Below are 11,616 nucleotides of genomic sequence, written 5' to 3'. Positions count from 1 at the left end.
GTTGCCTGCTGGTGACGGCTCTCCATCTCCAGTTCCTGACCCCAGAAGGCTGGGTGATGCTGTAGCTCTCTGCGTCTCCAGCACAAGGTTTGCTCACCGAATCACTGGTTTTCTGCACACTGTGTGGATGACAAAGGGGTCTGAAGACCGTCGGAGGAAAGAGTTATGCCTCCTGGAGTCAGGGCTGAAAATAGACCCACGGTTAGGAATTTTACGGGTAGAGGTGTTGGGGGAATGGAACTATAAGCAGAAAGGCACAGAGGCAGGAACAGAGTGCTTTCAGAGAGCCCCACTTAGAGGATGGGCTATGGGGGAAGACAGACCGTGGGGGCACATCTGGAGGAACAGGCTGGGCGCTTGATGAAAATCCATAAATGCATGCCAAAGAGGAACAGAGATAATGGAGAGCGAATGAAGGGACCTGGAAGAATTATCACCAGACCTTAGGAATGTTCCTCTGGTACAGCAAGTATCATGGACTCGGATGGAGGGTAAAAACAGGCCAGGAGATCAGCTAGAAGGCCCAGGGTGTACACTCTTCTGCTCACTTACCATGGCCCCTGGCTGGAATGTAAGCCTTCAACTGGCTCTCAGTATCTTGGGGAGTGGGCCTGCACCGCATTCTTTGTTTTCCCAGGGCCTGGCACATAGTAGGTGCTCATTAAATATTAGTGCCTGGCACATAGTAGGTGCTCAATAAATATCTGCTGAAAGAAAGAAATAGAGAGGGAGGGAGAGGGGGAAGGAAGGAAGAAATAAAGCCAAACCTGTGATATGCTATGAAGAGGGCTTGGGGAGAGGTGATGGAGGCCTTTCTGCAGCGGTGGAGGAGTTAGAAGTGGGAAAGTGTGTGTGCTGGGTGGGGGGGTAGCCACAGATCGGTCAGTAAGAGCATCTGGGGCCTGGCGAGTGGGAGGAAAGCAAAAACCGAGGAACCTAGGACGACCTGGAGAATGATGGGGCCATTAACAGAAATAAGACAACCAGGAGGAGAAGCAGGTCGGCGGGAAAAGGCAGTAAAAGGATGATTTTCATTTTGGACACTTTGAGTTTCAGGTGCGCCCCCAGAAGCCGTCCGGAAGCTCGGGAAGAAGCTGGGTGCGAAAAGTAGGGGCTGCCGAGGCATCCGCGGAGAGGATCCAGCGGTAACCGTGGGAGTGGGTGAGATCGCGGGGCAGGGAAGGGAGAAGACCAGAGGCCCCGGGGGCAGAGGCTCGAGGAACGCCAGCACCACGGGAAGGGAACAGCAGCTGTTGGAGACCCAAGAGGGAAACCGGGAAGATGCCGCCTGGCGCCGCCGAGGGGGCGGTTTCAAGGGGGAGGTGACCAGCAGGACCAGATGCTTCACGGGTCCGGTGGGACGAGGTCTGAAAGCGAGCGCGCGGGATTTGGCAGCAGGAGGTCACCGGAGCCCTCCGAGGGCGCAGCGACGGCGATGCTCCGGCGGGATCCAGATGGCGCCTGGTGAGAAGGGAGTGGGCGGCGAGAGCCCGGAGGCGGCCGCGAAAGCGCTCTTTGAAGGGCCCTGGCAGCCTCGGGGGAGAAGAAAGGCAGCAGGAGCACGGCGGGGAGGGAGCAAGGGCTGGAGGAAGAGGGGCTTTGGGAACGCGTAAGAGGAGAACAGACTTGGAGGCGGGAGAGAGAGGAGCCGGGAGGTGCACAGGAGGGTGACCGAGGGCGTTTGCGGGAGCAGAGCAAAACCCGAGGGGGGGGGGAGGTCAAGAGAGTATATATTTTGGAAAAGCCGACCAATCAAAGCAGCACATAAGTGATAACAATAAGTCCTTACATTGAAAAGCAGTGAAATGCAATCTACAGAGCATTTTAATGTGCTTTCTCTCGTTTAATCCTTGTGAGGGGCATATTATTATCTCTACTAAAATATAAGGAGGTTAAATGACTCACCCAAGATCACACATCTAATAAACAGAAGAACCCAGGATCAGAAAGTCCATCATGAGACATTTATTGATCAAATGTCTGCTCTGGCAGCACTGTGCTCGGTGCCAAAGATTCCCAAAGAGAACAGAAATGATTCCTGCCCCCCGAGGAGCTCACAACCCAGGAGACTGGCCTCCATGCTACTGACCAATGTGCTCCAAGACAGAACTGTGCTCAGACCGAGGAAGAGAGAGGGGTACGACCCAAGGGAGGCTTTCCCAAATTGGTGATGTTGAGCTGAGTGCGGAAGGATAAACAGGAATGAGCTGGTGGACAAGGAGGCTGACAGGGAGAAAGACATGCCTAGCAAAGGAGATTGGCGTGCAAGAGCCTGGAGCCTTTGGAAGCTAAGAGCAATTCACTGTGCAGGGACACAGGGTAGGTGTGGCAAGGTACAGGAGAGGCATGTGCCAAGTCCAGGGTGGGGGAGCATGGCATGCTACCCTGAGGATCTCTAGTCATATCCTTAAGGTGAGAGCACCAGCAAAGGGTTTTAAGCAAGGGAACGATATGAGATTTGTGTTCTAGCACACTGACTCTGGAGGACCCCTGGAGCCACCCCAGGATGGGTTAGAGCAAGACATTATGGGAAGCAGGGACACCAGTTAATATGCAAATGTAGTGGCCTAGGCCAGAAAGGATGAAGCCAGCCTGGATGGGGCTGTGGCCTTTGTAATGGACTAGAGGACGAATATTCCTATGTATGTGATGAAAAAATTGGCCAGCCTTAGAGGAGGAAGGAGAGAAGGAAATATGGAAATGGAAGGGTCTAGGATGACACCCAGCTTCTGGCTTGAACAGAAGCAGAAAGAGAAGCAGATATTGGTTGGAGGTGGGGTGTTGAGTTCAGGACATATTGGGTTGAAAAACCCATGGATATCTGGGTGGAGGTACTCGGCAGGTAGTTGGATATGGGATCTGGGGCTCCTGGGGAGGCTGACCTGAAGATCTATCTTTGTACATCTCAACATAAGGCAGTGGTTGGAACCACGGATGGGGGTGAGTATGTGGCTGGGGGAGAGAAAATGGTCTCTCACACAGCCTTCAGGAGCATTGGCACTTAAGGAGTAGGTGGATGAGAAGGGGCCCCTGAGAAGGTGGTCAGAAGGAGAGGCCAGAGAGGTAGGACAGAAAAAAAAAGAGAAAGGGATGTTCCAGAAGATGCTGAGATACAATGGGTCACCTGAGAAGATGTACGGAGGACTAGAATACCATCTTCATTCCTTTTCAGGGCGGGGGGAGATGACTCCCTCTGGGTTGGTCAGAGAAGCTTTTAGGAAACAGAAGGAAAGTGAGAAAAAAAAAAAAGCCCTTTTGAGCTGAGAAGTGGAAAGAGAGGGTTACACCACCTTGTCTCCTCTTTGCCGTGTTTTCTTGACTCCGGCTGCAATAATCAGGACATTCATAGAAAATAAAGCATGTTATTTGATGAAATGCTGAGAATCAGATGTTCAAAATGTTTCAGTGACGTGCTTTGAAACCAGACATGCTAAAAATGGAGACCATCCAATGTGATCGTGCTGTCCTTAAAAATATTCCTTTGATAAACATTAAACTGTTCTCTTTACCAGAAATGTTAACAAGGAAAATAAATAGCCGGGCTGCTTAGGAGTGTTTCAAAATTGAATTTTAAACCATAAAAGAAAACAAGAGGAAAAAAGCAAAACAAAACAAATCCAAAACTGCATGAACATTGCAGACTTCAGTTGCCCTTGAAATCTTTTTCTCTGTCTAAACGTTACATAATTCTTCATCAGCCCAAGCTATCAGGTTCACATGCTAAAATTCAGTGAGTAGGTGTCATACTCAAAGGACAGGATGCTGAGAGGGAAAAAATGATATAAAGAGATGGGAAAAGGGTTGACACATAAAAGCCTGAGGATTTTCTAGAGGAACTTTAAGAATATTATTGATACACATTCCATAGAAACCATACTTCACATTCTGCATTTTGGTCTTTTCCTGGGCCAGCAATATGCAGTATGACGCTTTCCCATGAAGCTGGGCAGGGCAATCAGGAACGTAAACAATCGATACACTTACAACCATTCTGTACCCATACCACCATTTTACACTTTCAGTACAGTATTCAGTTAATCACATGAGATATTCAACACTTTATTATAAAATAATAGGCTCTGTGTTTTGCCCAGTTGCAGGCTAATGTAAGTATTCTGTGTACACTTAAGGTAGGCTAGGCTAAGCTATGATGCTCCACAGGTTGGGTGTATTACATGCATTTTCGACTTAACAATATTTTCAACTTACCATGGGTTTATCGCGAAGTTTACCCTATTGTAAATGAAGGCAGATCTGGAAATCTAATGCTTCCACCTGGAGGGTTTGCAACCAAAATGGGCTATCTTGGTTATTGGTACCACATGAAAGTAAAACTAACTCTTGAGAATATGTACCCAAAGCTAGGCCCCGCACAAGTTTACAGCCTATATGTGTATTAGTTGTTTGATCTGAAAAGCCTTCAGCAGAAAATTTAACGGAAAGGGGTCCTAAGTGCCTGAAGTGCTGGAAGAAGCAAATGCAAATCCTCTCTAGATGAACCCACCTTTATCTCAGGGTCCCCCCAAAAATTCCACAGGTAAAATTTTAAGAAATGTAAGCTCACAGTGAAAATCATAAAACCCAAGGAAACAAGACACCACGAGCAAGAGAAGCTGAAACACAGACTGCAGATTCAGATGTACCAGACTTTAGATATAGGAATTATTAGAAACTTGATATAAAATAACTATTTTAGAGCTTTTAAGAAATAAAAAAAGGGATTCATAGGAGTAAATGAGACTGCAAAAATGATCAAGCAGTTTGCAAAAAGTAAATAAAATTCTGGAAATGAAGGGCGCTTGGGTGGCTCAGTCTCTCTCTCTCAAATAAATATAATCTTTAAAAAATATTCTGGAAATGAGAAATGTAATAATTAAAACATAAAACTCAGTGGACAGATTTAATAGCAGACAGACACAGTGAAAAGGGAATTCATGAGCTAGAAGACATCTGAAGAAATGTTTCAGGCTGAGCACAGTGAGACCAAAAAAATGGGAAATGGAAGGATACTCAGATTCAAGAATCCCAGTGAATCCCTACTAGAAATAAAAGGAAATTGCATTCCAACACATCATAATAAAATTGCAGAACACCAAAGACAGACTCTAGATTGTAAATGCAGAGAGAAAAGTCAGATAACTTCAAAGCTGCAGCAATTAGACTGATAGCTGATATCTTAAGAGCAACAATAAAAGTAAAAAGATAATGGAATTCACCGTGCTGAGAAGACATTGCAATCAACCTAGAATTCTATACCCACTGAAAATCTATAAAGAACAAAGGTGAAGGGTGCTGGGCTGGCTCAGTCAATAAAGCACAGAACTCTTAATCTCTGGGGTTGTGATTTCAAGCCCCATGTTGGGTGTGGACCCTAGTTAAAAAAAAAAAAAAAAAACAAAGGTGAAAAGAAGGAATTTCAAACAAATAAAAACTAAAAACATTTGCTACTAAAGAGCATCACCTAAGGAAATTTCAAAGTATGTTTTTTGTTTTTTGGGAGTTTTTTGAGAAAGACAAAGTGTGTGAGCAGGTGCATGCAATCTGGTGGGTGGGGCAGAGGGAGAAGGAGAGAGAATCCTAAGCAGGCTCCACGCTCAGCATGGACCCCAAGGCGGGGCTCAATCTCACCACCCTGAGATCATGACCTGAGCCAAAATCAAGAGTCAGACGCCCAACCAAATGAGCCACCCAGGCGCCCCTCAAAGTATGTATTTCAAGTGGAAGAAAAGTAATCTCAGATGGAAGGAATGAGATAAAGGAAGGAGTGAAAAGAGACCAAAGTGGTAAAATAATGAGTCAAATATGGACTATCTATTTTACTGATCGACTATTTACTGCTTAAAACTACAATAAATTCCCATGGCATTGAAAAACTAACAGAAGGCTATCTGGCCCCCCGGGGTTGCAGTATAGGTCCGGCCATGGTTCTGTGCTATCCCATGGCCATGGATCTCAACCAGGGGCACGAGGCGACCAAGAACGTGAGCAAGCCAACGCACAGCTATGGCCTCCGGTGCCTCATCAGGCACACCACGTTCCTGTGGGACATCATCCAAGAGGTGTGCAATGTTGCTCTAAATGGTACATGAACTCCACACCAGGGAGCTGCTCAAGGTCTCCAAGGACAGGCAGGCCTTCAAGTTCATCAAGAAAACAGTAGAGACACCTATCTGTGCCAAGAGGAAACAAGAGAACTGAGCAGTGTCCTGGCCACCGTGAAGAAAGCAGCTGCCGAGGGGACCAAGCCCCCTCCCCGCTGTGAGTAATAGAAGCTTTACAGAAAAAACAAACTAGCAAGAAAGAACTCAAACACACAGCCCAATAACACTTAAGTCAGAAGATGGGTGATGGGAATTATAGTGTTTTAACGTCCTTACAGTGTTTGGAAGAAGGCAAAAGAATGAAGATCTATTTTGGATGAGTTAAGTAGGCAAGACACATTTTTAGATCAAAGGCTTAAAGTCTGAGAATAGTATACTTAGCTTCCACACTAATAGAAGAAGACACATGAGGGTGCCTGGGTGGCTCAGTTGGTCAAGTGACTGCCTTCAGCTCAGGTCACGATCCTGGAGTCCCAGGATTGAGTCCCGCATCGGGCTCCCTGATGAGCAGGGAATCTGCTTCTCCCTCTGACCCTTGCCCCTCTCATGCTCTCTCTATCTCATTCTCTCTCTCAAATAAATAAATAAAATATTTTTTTAAAAAAAGAAGACACGTGAAATGATAAAAAGTAATTTTAAAAAAGTTAAAAGAGAAGAGGAATAAGCATCAAAAGGGAGAAACAAATACAGTTGACCCTTGAACGACATGGGACTTAGGGGCACTGACTCCCCATGCAGTCAAAAATCCACGTATAACTTTTGACTCCCCCCAAATTCAACTACTAATAGTCTACTGTTGACCGGAAACCTAAATGATAACATAAACTGTCGATTAATACTTATTTTTTGACTTGTGTCACTTCTATGCTAGCATATTTAATTTCCAATGTGAGACCATCCAGTCCTCACTTCTGCTGTGATGGTCATAGAATCATGTTGAGATGCAGCCTCCAACTGCCTTGGGTCCCCGAGTCACTAAATGAGCAACTAGCATTTGACATATAATGTGACCAAGAAATAAATCTTTGTCGTTCAAAAAAAAAAAAAACCCACTTAATTTTATATGTATTATATACTCTATTCTTACAATAAAGTAAACTAGAGAAAAGAAAATATTATTAAGAAAATAATAAGGAAGAGAAAATATATTTACAGGACTGTACTGTAAAAAAAAAAAAAAGAACATGTATAAGTGGAATCACATACTTCAAACCCATGTTGTTCGAGGGTCAACTATAAACAACAATTTAAAAAAGAAAAATAGGGGCACCTGGCTGGCTCAGTCAGTAAAGCATGTGACTCTTGATCTCAGGGTTGTGAGTTCAAGGCCCACTTTGGGTGTGGAGATTACTTAAATAAATAAACTTAAAAAAAATAAAATAGGGCGCCTGGGTGGCTCCGTTGGTTAAGCGACTGCCTTCGGCTCAGGTCATGATCCAGGAGTCCCAGGACTCGGGGATCGAGTCCCGCATCGGGCTCCCTGCTCAGCAGGGAGTCTGCTTCTCCCTCTGACCCTCTTCCCTCTCGTGCTCTCTATCTCTCATTCTCTCTCAAATAAATAAATAAAATCTTTAAAAAAAAACAAAAAAAAATAAAATAAAGAAAAGAATAATTTATTAGCAATGTGCAATGCAATAGATGCTGCAGTTAAAAGATTGTCAGAGTAGAGAAAAACCCAGCTCTATACAGTTTATTAAAAAAACTCACCTAGAACAGAAAGATTGAAATCAAAAGAATGGGAAAGACACACTAAGCAAATGCTAAGTAAAAGAAAGCTGATATAACTATGTAAGTATCAGACAAAATGTACTTGAAAGCAAAAAAAAAAATGTTATTAGGTAAAAATATTATTAGATCACTATACATATAATGATAAAAAATATATTGCAAAAACTGACAGACCAAAAGTGGAGGCTGAAAATCTATCATGATAATGGGAGATAGTAAGCAATACCACTCTTCAGTGACCAATAAACCAAGCAGGCAAAAAAAAAAAAAAAAAAATCGTAAGTATTTATGAAATTTGAATAGCACCATCACCAAGCTTAATTTAATGGATATACATAGAACAATGCCAAAGCAACATTCCAAAACTGTACAAGGACAGAATGCAGAAAAAATATTATATACCAAGTTCACTCACAAATATAGATGCAAATATGATAAGTAAAATATTAACAAACTTGTCAGCAATATTTAAAAAGGTAATAGGTTATTACCAAGTTGGATTTATCCCAGGAATGCCTTATAGATTTAATATTAAGAAATCAACTAATTATTCATTCTTTTAGGTGTGATAATATATTGTGTTTTTGTAGGAAAATGTCCTTACACTTAGGAGCTACATGCTGAAGTATTTCATGGGTGGCGTGTAATGATATCTGCAGGTTACCTTCAAATGGTTAAGAAAAAAAATATATATATATTAAATTTATACACATGTATGTATAGATAGATATGATACATAGATAAGGCAAAAATAATAAAATGTTAACGACTTTTGTACCTAAGTCATAGATATATGTGTGTTCATTTTACTATTCTTTAACTTTTATGTACATTGGAAATTATTCATAATGAAAAATTACAAAAAAGAAAACCAAGTAATGAAATTTATCGCATTAACTGAATAAGGGAAAAAGTCTGACAGAATTGAATATCCATTAATGATTTTAAGAAAGAAAAACTATTAGCAAGCATAATGGTGATATATAAAGATCATTTCTGGGGCGCCTGGGTGGCTCAGATGTTAAGCGTCTGCCTTCAGCTCAGGTCATGATCCCAGGATCCCAGGATCGAGCCCCGCGTCGAGCCCCGCGTCGAGCCCCGCGTCGAGCCTCACATTGGGCTCCTGGCTCAGCGGGGAGCCTGCTTCTCCCTCTCTGGCTGCCTCTCCCCCTCCTCATGCTCTCTCTTTCTTTCTGTATCTCTGTGTCTCAAATGAATAAATAAAATATAAAAAATAAATAAATAAAAATAATTTCCTTTAAGGCTGGAAACAAGACAAAAATGGCTGATTTTCTATATTGTACTGGAGACCAGCAGAGTAAAAGCAAGTATAAAAATTGGAATGAAAGAGGGGGCGCCTGGGTGGCTCAGTCGTTAAGCGTCCGCCTTCAGCTCAGGTCATGATCCCAGGGTCCTGGGCTCAAGCGCTGCATCAGGCTCCTGGCTCAGTGGGAAGCCTGCTTCTCCCTCTCCCAATCCCCCTGTTTGTGTTCTCTCTCTCACTGTGTCTCTCTGTCAAATAAATAAATAAAATCTTTTTAAAAAATTGGAATGAAAGAAACAAAACTGTCATTATTCATAGATAATAGGATTATTTACTTGAAAATCTCAAAGAAGCTATAGGTATAGTTACAAGAATTAATAAGAGAATTTAGCAAGCAAGTGTTAGATACAAAAACCGATAAATGAAAATCAAGGGCATTTCTATATACCATCTACTGGTAGAAATTGTACTTTCATTTTTTTTTTAAAGATTTTATTTATTTGACAGAGAGAGACACAGCAAGAGAGGGAACACAAGTGGGGGAGAGGGAGAAGCAGGCTTCCCGCTGAGCAGGGAGCCCCATGCGGGGCCCGATCCCAGGACCCTGAGATCATGACCTGAGCCAAAGGCAGACGCTTAACGACTGAGACATCCAGGTGCCCCTATTGTTGTTTGTTAAAGTAAACATATGTTTCCATGCATGATTTGTATGCATGCATGCATGATTTTGTATGCATGCCATATTTCTCTTAAAATTTTAAGCACATATAAACCCGTGCTAAAACAATAATGAAAAACAAGGAGATATAGAAGCACAAATTCGGGATAATGGTTACCTCCGAGGGGAGAGGGAAGGAAGGGGACCCTAGGGAACTTCAGAGGTCATGCTGATTTTTTTTCTAAAACTGAGTTGGGGGGGTAGACACCAGAGTCCCTTACATTGTGATTCTTCACTCCTTACATGTATTTTACTCATTTTATTTATTCAATAGTTAATAAATGTAATTTTTAAAGAAAACCTTAATATATGTGTATATCTTTAAAGTTCAACTTTTTGGGGCGCTTGGGTGGCTCAGTTGGTTAAGTGTCTGCCTTCTGCTCGAGTCATGATCCCAGGGTCCTGGGATCCCAGTGTCCTGGGATCGAGTCCTGAGTCAGGCTCCTGCTCAGCTGAGAGTCGGCTTCCCCTTCTCCCTCTGCTGCTCCCCCTGCTTGTACTCCCTCACTCTCTCTCTGTCAAATAAATGAATAAAATCTTTAAAAATAATAAAGTTCGGCTTTACCGGTAAATTTGTCATGTGTCAAACATTGAGGCCAGCTGCTTCATCGGGCTACTTGTCTAGGCTACTTCTTCTCTAATACCTTTGTGAAGCCATTGGATGACCACCATGGTCTTGAGACGTGATGAACGGACAACTTCAGAGCCTAATAAACGATCACTCTCCTTTATGCAGGTGGTTAAAAGGAGAACGTGCCCTCCTTTGGGCTATATTAAAGTTCTCCTGCAGCTCCATCATTTCCTTACAGGGTAGAAATTGGGCCACTATGTCCCTTGGCTGCATTCAGCCCATTAGCTTTCTCTTTTTCCCAACATCAACAAAGAAACAATACGGAAAATACAACCACATAAAAGATCCTGTCATATTTGACAAAGGAAGCATTTTTCTAGGATGAAGTACCAAGTATCTCTATTCTATCAGAAAGTGAGTAGGGCTTATCATGGGGGGCCAGAGAGCCATTTGGCTGAGCCCTCACAGTCACAAAAGAGCTCAAACTTAGATATTTGACTTCATCTCCAAATGAGATTACAATACAGTCACAAAGACACACAAAAGAGATAAAAACATTTGTTACGCAGTTTTAAGTGTATGTCTCCATACCAGGCCACCCTTCCTGTAGGTGTCCTGAGAATTAATAGTTGTTATGAGTCCTTTCGTTATCTTGGGACCAGCAGTTATATGGCAAAGTGGTTGTTTGGAATTCTAATTTATTAAATGTAAGCATTTAAAAATTTAGTGCAAATTTTATAACACTTCTTTAAATGAATAATTACAAAATTATTCATTTTGTAATAAATCAGGAGACTTTAAAACTTAGGGTTGCCAGATGTAGCAAGGAAAAATACAGAACACCCAGTTAAATTTTAATTTCAGATAAATAAAGTAATTTTTTTGGATGAATATGTAGCATACAAAATTAGGGACATATTTACACTTAACAAAGTGTTTACTGTTTATCTGAAATTAAAATTTAACTGGGTGTCCTGTATTTTATCTGGCAGCCCTAGTAATGACATACTCAGTCTTTCCATTTCTGTGTACCCTGGCGTGGGCAGAAAAAGCAAGTAACATTCATTGAGTGTCTGCTATGGATCAGCCAAGTACATTACAAGTGAGATCTCATTTAAATCTTGCCACAGTCCTATGGCACAACCCTATATTATCACTCCACAGTCCTATGACACAGTCCTATCTTATCACTCCATTTTATAAGTAAACACAAAGCTGGTTATTTACTCAAGGT

The 11,616-nt window shown here is 42.5% G+C and overlaps 1 pseudogene; it reads left to right on the top strand.

Annotated features, from left to right (window-relative positions):
* The first annotated feature begins 5,921 nt into the window (after window positions 1-5,921).
* On the top strand, window positions 5,922-6,266 carry LOC113939067 (annotated as a pseudogene).
* The last annotated feature ends 5,350 nt before the right edge of the window (window positions 6,267-11,616 follow it).

The sequence above is a fragment of the Zalophus californianus genome, chromosome 16 (genome assembly GCF_009762305.2).
Source record: "Zalophus californianus isolate mZalCal1 chromosome 16, mZalCal1.pri.v2, whole genome shotgun sequence".
Classification (NCBI taxonomy): domain Eukaryota; kingdom Metazoa; phylum Chordata; class Mammalia; order Carnivora; family Otariidae; genus Zalophus; species Zalophus californianus.
Note: the sequence above shows the minus strand (reverse complement) of the source record. Positions and strands in the feature narration are given on the sequence as shown.